At 37.1% G+C, this 18,842-nt stretch overlaps 1 protein-coding gene across 4 annotated transcripts in view; it reads left to right on the top strand.

The window, feature by feature from the left end:
* Nucleotides 1-427: 427 nt before the first annotated feature.
* sox5 (SRY-box transcription factor 5) overlaps nucleotides 428-18,842 on the top strand; it is a 251,315-nt gene continuing 232,900 nt past the window's right edge. For 2 of the 4 annotated variants that reach the window (XM_044107510.1, XM_044107513.1), the window contains exons 1-2: nucleotides 5,176-5,639; nucleotides 8,955-9,146. The gene's annotated coding sequence lies outside the window, so the exon portion shown is untranslated. Of the gene's footprint in view, nucleotides 635-5,175; nucleotides 5,640-6,603; nucleotides 6,759-8,954; nucleotides 9,147-18,842 lie in introns of those variants that run through there. The other 2 variants (XM_044107512.1, XM_044107511.1) reach the window with 2 other exon arrangements.

The following is an 18,842-nucleotide window of genomic DNA, read 5'->3' on the forward strand; positions in this document are numbered from 1 at the left end:
ATTATTCACTAAATTAATACGAAATACCACCACTACTACTACTACAACAACAACAACTACTACTACTACTACTACTAATAATAATAACAATAATAATAATAATAATAATAATAATAATTAAACATCAGCAAGTTTCCCAAAACTTGAGAAGAAATCTAAACTTTATGCTGTAGCACTTCGGTCCAGTTGAGCCAACCAAACAAATTAATCCTGTACCCCATTCATAGCATTTGTCCCTGCTCATATTTACAACCGCAAGAGAGATTAGACTGCTGCGTCACGCTGCAGAGTGTCTGCTCGCGGGCGCACCAAGGTGGCTTTGGAGCAGGAAGCACCGCCTTGACCCCTGCTTCCTCCACTGAGCCTTGTTTATGTTCCAACGACTTCCTGCATTTCTCTGTCATTTCTCAGGCTTGGAATAGCCTGCCCGGCGGATGGCTATATCATGATCTATTTGTCTGGCTCTGGACATAACATGTGTGTGGAAAACGGCAGCTGACGGGAGAGCTGGTTTAGTCTTAAGTGGAGAGTGCGGCTGAGGAGTTGCAATGACTCTTTTTTTGCCACTAGAGGGTGATTGAGCCTGAGCAATGAGAACTGGAGTCATCTACAAAGCTGCTCCGCATGACACCAGGTAAGGGGTATTGAGTATTGACACGTTTTTGAAACTAACGCAGACTATTCATGATACTTTTGATTTGATGTGTATGGAAACAGTTACTTTTGCGAAATCTAGAAATGTCCTAAAGCAGCTTCAGTGATTCATATGACAGCTATGAAGCACAGCAAGGACCGAAAGATCTTAAACCAAAACAGTGGACATCCTGCTAAATATTCTCAAAAACAGAAGAAAATACAGGATCTCTCGTGGTACTAAAATCACTTTAATCCCACTGCATCCCGGAGGACATCAATTCCTATCCTCCTCGGAAAACTGAATCACAGGTGTGACATATTTTCTTTTGTCTCTCCTCTCGCTGCCCTCCTGGAGTAAAAGCTGCACGTAGACCCATCCCTGTTTCCCCAGCAGGGTTTCATTTGGCCAGACTCCTCATCAAAACCCCAGGATACCTGGCACAGCCTGCAGAATCCCAGGAAGGTAGCTGTAAGATACCTGAGGCAAAGACGGTTAGATGCTCATTAAGTGTCATCCCTCTTAATATCAATATCAAAGACTTGGTGTAATGCCATGTTTACACCTGATATTTGCCTGTGAAAGTCATAAAAAGCATAATGATGTAAATTACAGGTGTTTCAGGGCTCTTTAAGCTGGTTTTATAGAAACCGATTGAGTGTGTAAGGAGTGGGTGGAAACAGCAGGTCAAAGATGGGTCTGTTCTCTGAGGAAAGTTTGTTCTGTATGAAGGTCTTTGGTGTCAATGGAGACAATCCCTAAAATGAACCGAGCTGTACACTTCACCACGACTTCTTCTTGACATATAAAGAAGAGATGGAAGTTAGAAAGACAAAAACAACCACAAAAGAAAAAGGTAATCAATGTCCAAATAAATACATTATCAGATCTATTGCCTGCAGTCTGAAGTCTGCAGGTTAACGATATCGTGGTTCTGTTTATGATGCTAAATAAGAAAATTGTCTCTATTTTACAGCCTTTACAGCCATACTACATTAGTGCCAGTTTATTTTTATTTTTTTTAAATAATTGCTAATGGTTCTTACATGGCAACCACTCCATTGATCAAAGGGCAGAAATCAGCTGTGTTTGCTCATGAGGGTGCCAAGTTTGTGGAACTTTGAGCACTTTGGAAAGAAACGCAAAAAAGGCTTTCAAAATGTCAAACATTTGATAAAATAAAGCATAAAACGGTTCCTATGCTGCAATGGTAGAATCTCCTACCCATCCATCAATCCATCCAATTGAAGACTGCATTGTGGGGTAGCGAGCTGAAAGGGAAAAATCCATCCATTATGTCATGGTCAAAGGTGTGATACGGAATGCAGGTGGACTGGTCGATTGAGAACTTTACTTTTTTGGCTCAGATTAAAAAAAACAACTATCTTCACTCTTGATCTCAAGGTTCTTTACCTCCTCCTTTTGAAGTGGAGTCTATGAACATTTCAAACACGATTGGTGACAAAGGGAACAGTTTCAGAGTCCAATCAACAAGCTCGACTTTTGCCACAAATATGGACACAACTCATGCTTCACAACTCAGATGTGAAGGACTGGATGGCCACCACAATGTTTGCCGATATTCCCTCCTACTAAAGAGAGCAACCACGAATAAGCCTTATAAACATCAAGATGCTGCCAAGCTTGTGAAACTAGCTTACGTAACTAGTGACCATACTGAGAAGACCTACAAAGTGGATCTTCCTCAGTTCAGGTCAACACCTCTGAACCTTACGCAGCCTTAGATGGACATCACTTTCCCTTTCAGAAAGTTGGGGACCAAAGTAACAGAGATTTGACTCCTCTGTCTCTTTGGGTGGATGGGTGCTACACCACAGCATGGTACCATCACATTTACAGTGATGGCGTATTCACTATCCTCCCTTAATGTTCAGTTGATGAACTTGTAAAATTTTAGAAACCATTTGTGGTACAAGGTGCACTTCGAAAGATATTCCTAAATGTCGTCTATCCATCCAGACAACAAGTAACATGATGTTCTTCTTCATCTCCATCTTCATTTCTTCATATGAATGTGCTGAACTAGTAACAAAATTAGTGAAAGAATCTAAAAAACAAAATCTAAAAAAATCAAAGACTTGTCTTGTAAGGTTGGGAGAGACGAACACACCTAGATCGTCTCATCCCTAAGCTACCGAGCTGCTAAACACTGAAGAGAACGGATGAATTTGGAGTGACATACCCGTTAATGCTCTTGACATTTGTGCATCGTCCAGGCGCATATGTGCTGTAAAAGCCGCACCTGAGGGAGGTTGTGCGTGTGTGCGTGCTTGTGCATATGTGTGTACTGATGAGCTAAGCGCAGCTGAGGACAGACAGTGAATGAATAATAAAGTGTGTCAAACCTGACCTATGTGGTCACTCTTTTTAGAACTTTTCTCTGGTTCGACCGCCGCCCCAGCCTCCTCTCCGTCGCTCGCACAGAAAGACAAAGCCTGCTGTGTGAGCTAAGTTTAGAACAAGGAGACGCCAATGAGGGCCTTTGTTTTTCCTGCTTTAACAAACAGCGAGCTGTTGAACTGTAAAAGTGAATTGGACAGGGATCAACCATATAATATAGTTTCGACAGCCTCCGAAGCGCATCCGCTCTGCCCACTCGCTTTTGCTGATTGCCCCTGAGCTCTTTTTCTCCACTGCACAGGCATACTGTGGCATTTACTCGGTACAGTGGGCAGTAGAACGCACATTAGAAACAAATAAGCATACATGGATGGAGTGAGAGAGTGAGACGGGGCTGCAGAGAGCGAGCCAAGCGATGAGTCATTAAGTTAAACAGGGATATAGTTGCTCATAAAAACCGGTGCCTAGCATAACACACACACAAAAAATATAATGTGTACAATTCAATAACCGTGTACCAAGTAGTGCTGTGGTACAAAACCTACACAATAGCTTCAAATTGGCGGTCAGCACGTTCTTATTATTTGGCCATACTGGTGTAACTTTCTTTTTAGTAATCATATTGTAGATACATCATAACTAAGCACACACAATTAAAAATCTGGAATTTACCACACAAGGCATCACATGCAATCTTTTTAAACGTTATGTGTTTTAAAGACCATAAAGCTAAAGTGCTTTAGCTTCAAGAATCACAGAAATACTGTTAGTTTAAAGGAGCTCTTTAGCTACAGTTTGGAACAGACAAAGATGTTTCTTTATCTTTTGAAATTAAATATTGAAATATTGCGGTTTTGTCAGGGGACTGCCATTATATAGTGAATTAGCCCTAATAAAAAAAAAGTGTTCTAATTATATTGAGTTCCCACTTAAATAAATCAGTTAAGGAGCAGTAAATAAATGAAAATATTAGCAAATAATTAGTTAGCTAAAGACTCCAAGAAATGTAAATTAATTTAGTAGGCTGGGTTGAATCTGCTTTGTTTAGTAGTTGTAATATTTAAAATGCCAATGCCAGAATTTGAATTAATGTAAAATGGCATTAATGTTTTGGAGAGAATAATTAGTCTTTTTCCACCCTTTTTTGTTGTTGTTAGATTTGTATTTCATCTACAGGTTTAATTTTCCACACAGAGATTTTCCACAATGTTTCCACACATTTTTATTTTTTTTTACCAAAAGTGAGAATAAAAGTAATTTATTTTGACTTTTGGTAAAAATAAATCATACATCATTTCAGAATTGAATTTTCTGTGTGAACTTTCCAATTTAGTTTTAGCATCAGTTAAAGAAGAGGATTAAAGCCCATCATTTTCTAATGATGGATATTGTAAGATCTTGAAATATTTGTTCCTAAAGTACATGCCTCTGCATACACTTAATTTCATGTCAAAATTGTTTCCCAGTTAATGGATTTGAGGAGTTACTGTTGTGTAAATTAATGCCTCCGGCTTCCAGACTCTGTTATCGAACTCTTGTTTGAACATTTAAATGGCATTCCAGAAGTTCAACTTAACCTGGAGGATTGGTTTTATGAAAGACTTTAATTTCTTGAATATAACTGAGAAAAATTACTTATAACATGGGTTCAGAACAAGATAGGTTCTTTCTATTAAATATATAAATAAAGCTATAATGTGGAAGGAAGTTGAAAGCGAGTGGGTTTGGACATTTCATGAGTCATCAAATTTTAAAATTGTAGCGAGGATGCAGAAAATACGTCCAGACCTTCACCTGCTTTTCCAGACTAAATATGTTTTGTTTTTTTGTTTTTTTAAATAGTGTTGCTTTTTCTATGCAAAATTAATATTCATCGTCCATTTCTTTACAGATTTGTCTAACAACAAACGTATTTAGATTTATTTGACTAACAACAAATGTATTTAGATTTAAATTGCCTGAAGGGCAAGTTATGTGTGAATTTATAGATTCTTTAAAATACACAACAGTAATTCTGTAAATGAAAAATACTGCGCCCCGATTGGTCAACTTGCAGCAGATTTTATGTTGAGCAGTTAAGTTAGCCAATGAGAAAGCCCGCCTCCGGCAAGTTCAAGTGCTGCGTTCCAGTTACGGGGAAGAATTAACTCGGAGTTGGGTTTCATGTCGGAATTTCAACATGGCGACGCCAATAGTGTTTGTAATCCTGCTGACAAATATATTTGTAAGCGTTACTTTCAATAAGCAAAGATCACTTTTAATTGGTCCTGTTCATACTTGCAGGCGCTACACTTAACATTGCTCTGAGGCTGATTCTTACTTGTATGTTTTGTAAAATAAACATGCTTCCGTCACATTATGCTGCTGTTGTTGAAGCGAAGAGCGGCCATATTAAAACGTAAAGTCCTAACACATACAAGTCCTAACTATGGGTACCAGTCATTCCTCTCCGTTTGCCAGTAGGAAATCCGGCTTCGAAGGGCATTCCAGTTGATTTATCCGACTGGGATTAGGAATTTCCCAGTTCCGAGTACAACTAGAATGCAACATTAATTAATTAGCACCTGTTTTGACACGAGCGGCTGCTTGAAGTGGAAAATGACTTTTGAAATCCTTATTTATAACGCTTTTTCGGACTCAAAAGGTAAGCATTTCATGGCTAACCGATAAGTTTATAAGAAGCTACAAAGACCTTTTATGTTTTTATTTAGCTACATATTAAATTTGCACATCTTTCCCAAACCTGTACACTAGAGGCAAAAAGAAGTCTAAACAGCCAACCTAGTTTATCTTTAAACGAGAAAACATGCCCCAGTTCTCGGTTTTAAGTGACTCTAAATATATATTTAAAAACTGTATGTACTGTTTCTATTCTGTGGTAGCATCATATTTAGACTTCCTCCCTTGCTGTCCACCTGCCATTCAGCTGTCTGGCTGTCAGTCCCTCACGTACAGTATTGTCTGTCAGTGTGTCCACAGCGAAGGTAAGAAGGGGTTTAGAGCTGAACTCTAATATAGAGGCAAAAACTGCCACAACACAAATGTAACTACAAAAATACCACAAATTTATCAGTGATTCTTGAGAAGAGGGACAAAACAGGTCCTATGGATAAAGCACAAAAGTTGAATAAAATATACAGAAAATATATTTTTTTCAAATATCTGACTAAACTAACCTGGGCCAAGTGAGCACAACAATGTATGTTTTCCTGGTGTTTGCTGAATGTTTTTTATTTTAAACTTTGTAGTAGGTGGATGGTGTCTTTAAAATCCCTTGTCTTGGAGCAAAATACATTATAATGGTTTAAAACAAATAAAGGAATGCTAAGATAATATATTATGACAATTAGGTATAAGTATTCAAATAAATAATTATAAAAGTATCAATACATTGAATTGAAAATATTTTTTATATATTTTCCAACTCAATTGAAATTTGTCCCAAATATTTGTCAACACCGTCAGACATAAAAAGAATGTAAAAAAATCAGGCATCATTAGGGGGCATCAGACCTTCTGAGGACCCCATGACCTTTTCCTTTCTCTTCCTTTGCTAACAGGGCTAGGCAGCTCTAGTTAGCTTATGCTATTCTTTAGTTGTTTCTTCCGTTTTATTCCTAAGTTGTTCGTCACAACCATGATGTGTCAACACCATAAGTGACAATTTACAAACCTTTGACGAAATTTTAGTAAACTGTAAAGATTTCATGGACCTGGTGAGCTACAATTTGGCCTCCTTCAGAATTACATCATATTAATAGAGGTAGTTTGGCATTTTGTCAACTCCGTCAGAGTTTTTGACTGAGTGTTACTCTTTCGGTGATAGTGTTGACAAATTTCACTTAAATGTGCAGTTAATTCATTTTAATGTATTTTACATAAATGGCATTACTTCACATGTATCAAATATTTCTTTTTACTCAGTAGTTTGTCACCACCTTCAGTTCTGTGTCAAATCCGCCAGATAGACTTTATGTTGTTTTTTGTTTTAAATCATATTTCTTTTGTTTCTTGGGAAACAGTCTGTAAAAATATCACTAATAGGGTCATTAAAAAGGTAATTTTCTAATTATTTTTGTCAGATGGTGACAACAAATTTCTGTCAGGTCCATTAAAAATGCAACTTTAAAAAAAAAATTTGCACCTGGGAGCCTGCACCTTAGCATTTCCAAAACATTATTTGTCATATTTGTATACATAAGCTTGAGGAATAATTAAAACGAATTTTGGAAAAATTTAAACCCATCATGTCCCACTTCTCAAGAATCACTGTTATTTATTTTTCATATCGATTACGTTTATTCTCTACACGTCTCCCTTAACCTATTTATTTCTGTCTTATCTTGATTATAAATTTGTTTAAATTTACTGTGCTTAAATTGCTTTTGCAGTCACTATTTAGAATTTTAATAACCCGAGTTTGACAAAAACATATAAACTGAAAAACTAATTTAATCAATTTATTATTTTCATTATTAATTGATTATTTTTATTATTTATTTTTTATCAATTTTTTACTCAAAATATTTCATCTTTTGCCATACTTTTAGAGACTAACACGTTAGTAACCAGGTAACATATTTAAAATTAGTTGTGTGGAGCTGGGGTTCCTGTCAAGATGTCTTCATCCCTGGTGCTTCTACACTGATGAATTTTAAGGACATTCTAACTGCATTAATCATCTAGAGCAAATCATACACTAGAATATCTATGATTAGGGACAGTATTACGTAAATCCCCCTGCTCTCCACTCAGCTCCTTCAGACTAGCCAGGAACAATTAGGAAACATCTGGTGGAACTGCACATCAGCTAAACTTGTTATACAAGCTACTTCTCAGTGAAATGCTGGTAAAAATGTTGCCAAAGGGTTAACGCAGGAGTGATGTGATGACTTCCAGAAGGTGGCAGAAATAACAGGAGTCTCTTAAAAAGACAGAGGCCCAATTTAAAATATGAAATCACATTTTTTTAGGTCATATTTGATATATGCAGCATTTTTATAACAGAAGGAAAAATAGTTACTTGATATGTGCCTGGCAAATGCATAATAATGCCCCTTAAACTAGCACATATGTAGCACGTCCTACACAACATCCTTGACCTTTTTTTTCCCCCCAAAATAATTTTAGGTTTTATACATTGGTTTTGACAAATAAATAAGTTTTCATCTCCAACTCCAGTCACTTCTATACTGACCACTTTTGAAATTTTGTAATTTAATGAAATCTAATCCTTATCAGAAAAGGATAAGGATTAGATTAGTCTTAAGCTAAATCATTTTTTGAAACAATATCAAATCAGCACTTGTATTGATTTGTTATTGGCATAAACAAGTACAGCGCAGACATTTTAGAATATCATTGAAAAATTCAGTATACCTAGTCACTAATTTCAAAAAGTGAAACTTGCATAATGTACATGTGTGTTTATTAGACATAAAGTGAACTATTTCTGTTTTAAATTGCAAAAAGTGGAAGCATAATGGAAAGTAGAGTGCAGGTAGGTGTGAGCTGGTAATCAGTTTCAAAGTATCCGTTGTTTAGCCGTTTAGTGATAAAACCCTCTTCAATGCCAGCATGTGCCAACTCCTCTTTCTCAAACTACCTTGCTTATTGGGTGATAAATTTTTGCAAGTCTTTGGATCTTGTTATAATAATACAAATAATATTTGAGTTTCATTGTTTCAGCCATGTTTGCTAAAAAGGTGTTTTTCCCCTATTCTGTCTAATTCTGCATTGATAATTGGGACATCTTCTGGTACAAATCAAAATGAAGCATTTTAAAGAAAATCTGTAAATGTCTTTGTGGTTCTTTTTGGTGGATGTTATGCATGACAAAAGTACCTGATCTGTGAACAGAAGCTCTCTGTAATATGCCCAAATCTTTACACGTGTGTGTGTGTGCGTGTGTTTGTTTGTGTTTTGGGTGTATGCATAAACGTGTGTGTGTGATGTGAAGTGAAGGCAGAGAGAGCGGGAAAGAGGTGGAGTGGTGACAGAGCAGCGGAGAAGTGACACAAATCAATGTGAGCACCCAAACCACCAGCAGCGGCAACAGCCTCCCCGACCTCCATCACCCCTCCGCCTTTCCCCTGTGAGAGACCAGCTGAGACGGACTCCAAGAGGGGGACTCCTTCACAGCACTCCACCGGTAAGTCACCCGAGATGCTCAGATGCTCCTCTTAATTCTGAAGTTGTGAAGACTCTCCGAGGCACAGAGCATACAGCTGAGGGTCCATTCGTGACTGAGAACCCCCTCTTTTTTTCTTTTTTCTTTTTGTTTTTGCTTTCCCTCATGCACTGGCTTCTTTTGCTGCCGCTGCTGTGGCTGCTGCTGTGGCTACAGCAGAGAGAATAGCTATAAGAGTAGGACAGTGTGAGGAAGCTGCTTCTGGTCTTCCTGTTGTATGTTTTACAGCCTGTTGGGACTTGAGAGTTGGATCAAGGAAAAGCTCTTTCCACCAATCAGTACTCTGCCTCTGATAAAGCAGGAGCGAGAGAGGATGATGAAGTGGTAAAAAGGAGTTTTTCCTGATAGAAAATCTTTGACATATAGTCAAAGACCTTTGATTTTTTTATTGCATTTTAAAAACGATTTACATTTATTTGCTTTTCTGTCTTTCAGTACCTCAAACTTTCAGAAGGAATTTGTTTTACAGAACTCTTAGAGATTTGCTGGGGTTATTTTGTATTTTTATGCCGTAAATATATAATTATAACTGTTTTTTCAGGCTATAATGGTGTAAGATAATGGCTGGTAGCAGGCTAGTGCAACGGTATGCAATACAGCCTCAAAGCTTTCGGTTTTTCATCACCACAGTGGAGAGGACGTGTACTCTGCTCCATAATTCATCCAATTGGTCTGAAACAAACTTTGACAAGCTTTGGACCAATTTCTCTGGTTTAACAAAACCTGTGCTGCCAGAAAATTTAGTTAGTCTACAAAACCCCCCAAAATATTTCCCCTTTAAAAGCAAAATCTAACTTTGGCTTTTTTTGTAGACAAAAAGCTTTTAATTTCATTTCTAGCATACTGCACTTAGAGAAGATCAAATATTCAAAACCATCTCTATATCCAGACTTTCTTATTGTTTTATTGGAGGAGCCAGTTGTGATCGCCCTGATCGGTGCTTTATCTGCTCTGAATGCGAAGTGCGTCTCCTATTTACAGTTGTACGTATCAGTGGCAGCTGCCCACCATTTGTTATTGTGGGAGGTTGGCAGCGGTGGATGTTGTTATCAGTCGCTAGCATCAGGGATTGGTTTCCGCTCTGTTTTAGACAGTGATGAAAACACGAACATGCACTGCGTACTGACAAATACACACAAACAAGGCCTGTTTGTCGCATGATTGTGCGTGAGCGTTTGGATGTCCTAAGGCTCACAGAGCGAGAGACATTGTTAGACGCAGGTAAGAGTAAGACGGAGAGAGACATCTGTCAGTCTCTCAATGTTTTTGCTCACAATGCTTCTGATGAGGTGTACTCCCCTTACAACACAAACAGATTTATTCAAGTCTGTGTAGATGTTCTGTATACCAGAGAGGGCTTAGGTGAGAAATCCTTAGGTTTGAGTGACGGTGCTTTAACAGGGCGTTGATCTTTTACAAGGCAGATGGGTGTAAACAAATCTCGCAACGTTGAGGTTTTCCCTCTTTTGTTGCTCAAGTATATTTGTGACTTAAGACAAAATAACATCTGTGTGGAGATGGGATCACTTCTCTAGCATCACAAAAATATTAAGTGAAGTATTTGCCAGTACTTTGGAGTTGTGTGTTCACACCTGTGCTCAGATAGTTAGTTTAATTCCCAGGTATTAAGGCAAATTGTAGATTTTCTTTATTCTCTGACGTTGAAGCACAGCTATTCAGAACTTTCAGGGTTTTATTTACCTTTTTTTCTGTTTAGTTCTTTTTCTGTCATTCTTTTAATGTTAAATTCCGGCAGAACTACGAATTCATAAGTAGGAGTGCTTAATTTGTTTCAGAAAATTTGGAGTGGTTTCTGTTTGAAGTAAGCATACTTGTTTACCTTCTGTTTTGGCTTTCTAAATATACCACTATGATAGAACACAAGCTATGTTTTATATTTTTGGAGACGTTTTCCTGTTTTTTAATCACCATAGTCCTGTTGTCTATTGATTATTTCTGTTTCTTTGACTCGTCCCTCGATTTTGAGACAGTATCTTTTTCTGATTTTCAGAATGAGCTCAGTTACTGATGCTCATTTTGCCTTATTTAGTATCATACATGTTCTAAACCTATCAAAAACATAACACTGTTCATTGAATAGATTACATTAACAACTCTGCCTAATAGAAAGTCAAAGAAAGGCTGGAAAACTGTACGTAGCTATGTACAATGGAGCTGATACAGGATGAGGTCTACTGAAAGATTTGATCTAGTTTTATTGCATGTCAAAGTTGAAGTCAGAAAACAGACATTTTTTCTAAAGAAGTCCTTTTTTTGCTTTAAATGCAAGACTGCTTGAATACTTGGATATTATTTTTATAATAACTGCAATCAATCACCGGATCACATAGCTTTTACTCCTGTAGGATTAGACCCCCCCCTAGGAAAAACAACAAAAATAAAATAACAAAAAGAAAGAGGTACTCCCCCAGAGGCTTTCTTAATGAACCCAAGTCCAGGTTGGACAGAGGCTGCCTACTTCCAAACTTTTTTCCCCCTTCTTATGTTTCTTTGTGCATCAAACTCTTAAAAAAAAAAAAAAAAAAAAAAAAAAAAAAAAGACATAACAAGCATCCTTCATGGATCAAACGACTACAGCAGTGCTAGTTGTGCCAAAGCAGGATAAAAAAAGGAGACAGTAAGGAGAGAAAAAATACCTTATTATTGTTATCAAAGTAAAGCCAGCTCCTCTCCTGCTGCTCTTATGGGACCTCTAACACTCTCTACGCTCGTACACTCGGGGGGAATCCAAACATGACCCGCATACAGACCCCACCTCCACTTTACACACACACACACACACACACACACACACACACCCACCCATCCATGAGCCTGTCTTGGTTCACATCGTTTCATTTGTGAAATTAGTCCATTCTCTCTGACCCTGTCTTTTCATCAAGCGCGTTGGTGCATATTTTAGTCCCTTTCCTGTGCTTGTTTTACTAATTGATGGCTGTACTTTGCCCAACACTGATATCCTTTGATCATCTCAGATCATTACGTTTACCTCATTAATTTGCTCAATGTGATTCTTTTTTGCACCCCCCTCAACCTAAAAACGGAAAAAAATAAAATAAAATTCAAGGGTCGATGCAAAATTGGATTAATAATATATCATGTGGGCTAAAAGCAACAGTGATTCCTTTGTGATTTCTCTGGTTCATTTTTCTTTGTAATATTTTGACATTTGACATGCAGGTCATGAGTAAAGGTTAAAATCCAAGGATTTATACTGAGACAAGCAAATTAGCGTCAACTTTATAGGCTTTACTTGTTTACTACTATCCATCCATCCATCCGTCCATTTTCTATACACCCTTCTTCCCTAATGGGGTCGGGAGGGTTGCTGGTGCCTATCTCCAGCTGCGTCCCGGGCGAGAGGCGGGGTTCACCCTGGACAGGTCGCCAGTCTGTCGCAGGTTTACTACTATTTTGGTGTCTATTTTACGTTTCGTGCCGCAAAATAAATAATACACACGCTATTCGTTTTATCTATCACAATAATCCCCCTCTGTTCCAGTAAGGAACAACTTTGAACTGGTCTGGACCTTACTGACATCCTCACACCAGACTACGAGGTGGGTAAACATCGGACACATTTGTTGGCACCCTGGCAAAGACAAATGAAAATCCTTAATTTTTTTCTATTTTTTATGATCAATAGGACAACATTGACCCTTTTTCCTGTAACATTTTACAAGGTTAGAGTAAACAGAAAAAGCTCTTTGACCTTTTCTCTTTTCAGTTTCTTTAGCTCATTCAGTGCCCCCTGGGTTCTGTGTTGGCGTGATCTTGTGTGTGTGGGTGCTTGTGCGTGTGTGTGTGTGTGTGTGTGTGTTTTTTTTCAATTGAATTTGGATCTGGAGGTCTAGTAGATCACTGAAGAAAATACATTTCTCTCTGGTAAACCACTTTGTTTTTGAGTTTTGACATATATTTGGGTCATTATCCAGCTGAACTACCCAATAATAATTAATCTTTAGTAAATATTTAGAGTTCATTGTTTTTTTTTGTTTTGTTTTTTTAAACTGCCCCAGATTTCACAGACTTAATGATGCCACATAATCTGAAGATTCCCTTGGTTCTTGAAAGGAGAACAGGGCCACCACATCACAGATCCTCAAACTTTTTTCATGATGGACATGAAGTCCCTTACAAAAAATCCCATGAAAATCACATGTTTTCACATGTGATTCTCATGTGATCACATGTGGAAATGTGTGAATCACATGTGGAAATGTGATTCACATGTGATCCACATGTGATTTTACCACATGTGCTTTCACATGTGATTCACATCATTCACATGTAAAAATTTGTGTGAACCACATGTGATCACATGTGAAAGTCACATGTGATTTTCATGGGAATTTTTTTGTAAGGGGTGCTTCTTCATATTGTCCTCTTTTATTTCCATGTCGAGCCCCCCTGGAGTGTTTGTTGCAGAAAAGCTCAATCTTAGTCTCATTCAACAAAAGTACGTTTCCACTGAAAGCTCAATTAGAGTTTGGCAAACTTTATGTTTACTTTGTGATGGTAGGGAAGAAAATGCCTTTTTCCTTGCATTGCTTCTAAATAACCTGTGGACTTGTAGATGTCATGAAGTTATTGCTATAAAGAACTTCAACCCAAGATGTTACTTAGTGCTGCACTTCTTTAACAATGAGTTTTTACCCCTTAGCCTGTTGGGCATAATGACAATATATATGATTCTTCATTCAGCTTAGATGACAGTTCCTAAAATAAATGGAGCCTTTCGTCACATATTTATACACGAGAGAAATAAAGTCAAGAATTTCAAATTAAAAGTTTCTTGAAACTCTCATTAAATTGGCTAAATTAAAAAAAAAATCTATTCATAAAGGGATTGGCAGGGATGTCATCAAGTGTGACGGAGGAGATGTAGTTTAAAACGGCATTGGAAATGGTGACTAGTGATATTTAGTCAGTGCTGTGAGTAACTTCACTTATTAAAGGACGCAAGACAAAGATACGTGTGTCTATGTCTGGTCAAACTTCTGATTTGTAATCAAGCTTTGTGGTTCTAATGGGTTTTTTTTTAAATCTGCTGAACCTGTTGAGTCATTGGAAGTCAAGTGAATATACAGTAAAATGTAGATATTGTCGCCAAAAGTATTAGTTTCAAAAGTTTTATGTTGTAGAAACTGAGATTCGGGAAAATGATTTTTTTGTCTGCCTGAAATATAATTTAGTTTTACTTATTTTATAACTTAAAGTAAGACTACTCAACAGCTGTGTACTTATCTAGCCTTTTACTAAATAATATTTTATTCTTGTGTAACATTTTTTGGATGAAGGTTTTTACTTCTACTTGCATAAAAACAAATTCTACTCATACTTGATGCTCATCTACCACAAAGATGCAGGACGTAGTTTAAAGGTCCCATCTAAACAAGGAGTGTTTCTGACGAGCAAAATTACTGACCGGGAATTTAACTCCCTGTTTCCATTAGAAAACCCATCCCTCTGCCGCTCCATGTCAGGATGTATATGTAGCCTTCCCTTTAAATTGTTGGTCTCCCTCATGTCTTTTTCCACTGAACTTCCCTTGAAACCGTTTATTACTCTGTGATACATTGTCATATGCAAAGACAATCTCTTCACACCATTTATTTATTCTTTATTTAGCATTTCACATTTGGCATACAAAACAAAGAATCAACGGTAAGAAATAAGTCTTTTAATATCAAATTAAGGCATTTTTATTAACATCGATTTTCTTAGCTTGCTCCAATCTAATCTAAAAAAAAAAAAAAAAAAAAAAACTTCTTTCAAATTTTACAATTTTTCTCCAAATCCTGAACACTCAGGTAAGGTCTTTGTGCAAAGGAGGAATATGTTTTAAGTCCTTCAAAAAAATTAAAAGTTATTCTGTCCTCGGTATCTGTTGTCCCATTTGCAATATAAATTAGATTTTTCTGACACTATTTTAGGTCATTTTATTTCAAGACCTCAAACTTCTTAATTTGGAACCCAAGTGGGTTGCTGACCTCAACTTTAGAAACCGTTTCTGTAGATCGAATATTTCTTCCCTTAAATATGTTTAAGCAAATGTTTCTTTGCAAGTGTTTTAGTATAAAAATTTTATGCAAACTTTTTTTTGCCAACCATCTGCATTTGCTAAATTAACAGTGAGCCGACTGTATTGTCTGTCTTGCACATAAGTAAGAATAATGAGTTTTTAAATACACTTTTAAGATATGATATTAACTTTTTTGAAACGAATTTCATGTGAAAAGTTCTAATTTACAAAGCATCACTTTTCTAATGCTGTTTTTAGACTACTTTCTTTTTTTTTTTCTAGATGTTTTGAAATAACTTTTATATTTTAAAACCTCAGAACTTACAGCTCATCTGTTGTTTTCCAGGTGTATACTCAGATTTTACCAATCAGGAACTCTTGTTAGGGCTGCCATAACTTCCTGTATCAATTTTTTTCTTCCTGAGTTTCATGTCTTTTTCAGCACTCTGAATTCTCCCAGTGATAATCTGCCGAACAAAAGGTTGTTGTCTGAACCTGTCGACATCTTTGTTGTCAGTCTGTCCAAATTCAGATGGTGTTGCATAAAAAGCTGTCTCCCACATCTTTTCTCTCTTTACTCACTCTTGTTTTTGTCAGTACAGATTACAGCTCAGATCACAGTCTGCAGGCGTTGTTGCATTGTGTTGCCTTGCGCCTCTTGTCGTATTGAGCTATGAGCAGTCCTATTATCATATAGATAAGTTCAATTTTCCCTTGTAGTTATACAAAGATGCAGTGATCTAATGTATTGTATTGCGTGGATTGTTAAAATTGGCTATGTTACCTCATCCAAGCAGTCTGCATCTCTTATTGTTACAAGCTCAGCAGAGAGAGAATGTGAATGTTTTGTAATTTGTGTGTAAAGAAAAGATGTCTTTTGTGTGCGTTGGATTTGTTGTTCTGTTCCCTCAAGTGTGACATTTTACAAGTGTTTGTGAATAGTTCTTTTTTTTTTGTTGGAGAGACAGCATCTGGAGTGTTGAAAGCTTATAATTGTTTGTGACATCCTCTAAATGCATATTTTAGCAGTGGTAAATCTTTGGTAGACAGTGCAACTCCTGGCTGTTTTAGTGAGACTGTAAGAACTCAACAAAATAATAAGCACAGATGACCAAGATGGAACGAGACAATGTGGTCCCTGTTTAGTTCCAGGTGTTTGCATTTGCATGTTTAATGTTTATATTATTGCAGTTAAGTCAAATTTAACAATTCCAAATTTTTGTTGTTAAATATTTTCAGCATGTTCAATTTTGGCATTAAAGATCCGTAACCAGGGATTGTTTAAATCTACTTGCAAGTAGTCACTATAATGCTGTGTTCTTTAAGTAGTCAGGAATAAATTATTCAAAGAATCCTGATGATTCTGGTATCATTGTTTAACACAGCCATGTTTCTGAGGAATCCTTAAATGGCTTAAATAAAAATATTTAAGCCAAACGTTCGTTTTATTCCCATAATCAGTTCTGTCAAATACATAGGCCAGCATACGGTGTGATTATTTTTTAGACAAAGGTCAGCTATAAGGTTGCTGAGGTTTTATGTAGTCATTGACATAACAATAATAATCCAGTGACTCAATTCTTCTAGACAGCATTCAATCTGAATTATTTTATTCTCCTTAGTAAATAAACGGCAATAACCATTATTGTGAGCTTACTGCTGGTGTTAAGCACAATTTCGTAATTGGATACAATAACAATTCCACAAAAGCTTAATTAAAAAACTCTCACTTGACTGCTATAGACTTGCATAAATGAACAGAGACCTGACATGGGGCTATCCTACTCTAATATCTAAATAAAGAGACTTTTTAAAAAGAGCATAGACTCATGTTTCTAATTTGCACACATTTGATAAATGAAATGAAGCCTTGAAGTCTGGTCTGCAGCGCTGAAGTTTTTCTGAGTGGTTGCTGCAGGAAATGAAGGAGAGGAAGTTTGAATCCCGTAGAAAGACGGTGGGAAAGACAGCTTCTCCACTGCTGCAATGAGACAGTCAAAGGAACTGTCTCATTGCAGCAATTGGCTCAAAAGGTTGCACAGCAAAATAAGTTACAGACACTACCATTTCCATCCAGACTTGTTTTATTAGTTTGTTTTGTAAAAAGATTCTGTTGGACCACAATTCAAGAACATTGTCTGATTTTATTAGTTAATTTTTAAAACATTTTCCTTTTCGGTCATAAACAGAAGAATACAGATAATGTTTGTCTGTGTATGTATGTATGTATGTGTTCTTTGTTCACAGTCGTCACCTGTGATCTGCTTAGACTTACACTCTGTACTCCCAATACTCCCAACAATTCCCAATGGCATGTCACATAGTAAAATGTGTGTGTGCTTTCAAGCACACATTAACACACTACTTAACACACAGACCCACACACTCAGACACACATGCACTTCCTTCCTTCTTCCATTTTCAACATCCTTCCCTTTCTTATGGAAAAGAGCCAATTAGACTTGTGTCTGTTTGTTTTAAACAAAATGGCTTTTAATTAGTGTGATCAAAAAGGCTTCTTTCTGCAGGCCCCAGGATCCACTTTGTAGTCCTCCTTCCACATCGCACATGGGTTTGATGCCACCTGATAGGATGCCAAAACAATCAGAAACCTCTCATAATGAATACGCACATGCAAGCACATTATTTATAACCATCCATCGCTTGGTTTCCCTTAAACTCACCATGTCTTTTGTTGTATTGTTCGCACGACTCTTCTTTTCTGTTAACCCTACAACCTTTTAATTTTTCATGTGATTCTTTGTTCTCTTTTGTGTTTTGGTCTCTTATTTGTGGTGTTCCAATAGTGAGGTGCAGCATATGAACTGCTTGAAGACTGCAGGGGTCACTCCATTTTAGAGTATGAAGATTTTCAAAACTAATGCTTTAGTAACTGTCCATTTGGATAGATGGACTGCTTTTTCCGTTTCAAAAGGAGTGTCGTGTTTGTCATGGTTTTTCTGGACTTCTTAGAACTGCTGCAGGATCCAACTTTGGATATCTGTTTGATCCCTGGTATGATGGATGCTTCTTTTGCCCTCACCCTGGTTCCAGTGTTTTCTCATGTGTTGTAGACTTTTTGTCCCAATTTTGTCATTTAAAAGCTACTCCTTCATGTACATCTTTGTTTCCTGTCCTTTAGGTAAACATGACGGCGTGTCTTCGATCACTGTTTGGTTCCTCATAGTTTCAACCAACTTACCCAAACTGCCCTGAGCAAAGAGCATTGAAATCATAGGAAACACAACGGATCAAGATTATCATGATCTACGAATAGCTGGAGTAGTGCTATGATTCATTGAAGTAAAATTTACTCCTCCACCATAAACAGAGAGGTTACTGTGCTTGAAAGCATCTTATTCTTCTAAAATTGCCCAGGATGGCATCTGACATGTCTTCCCTCAAATACTAAAAATAAGTTTAAAGGAGTAGAGAGGGTTGTTTCAACCTAAAAACACTTTGCCAAGCACGGAAGTGGCAGCATCTTATTGAGGGTCTGTTTTGCTACCAGTGGTACTGATGCTTTGGACAAAATGAAATCAGTCAAGAAAAACCACCTACAAACACTTCAACTCGCATCTAAAACTAGATGATTGAAACTTTCTACACAA

This window comes from Gambusia affinis, linkage group LG23 (assembly GCF_019740435.1).
Source record: "Gambusia affinis linkage group LG23, SWU_Gaff_1.0, whole genome shotgun sequence".
In the NCBI taxonomy this organism is placed as follows: domain Eukaryota; kingdom Metazoa; phylum Chordata; class Actinopteri; order Cyprinodontiformes; family Poeciliidae; genus Gambusia; species Gambusia affinis.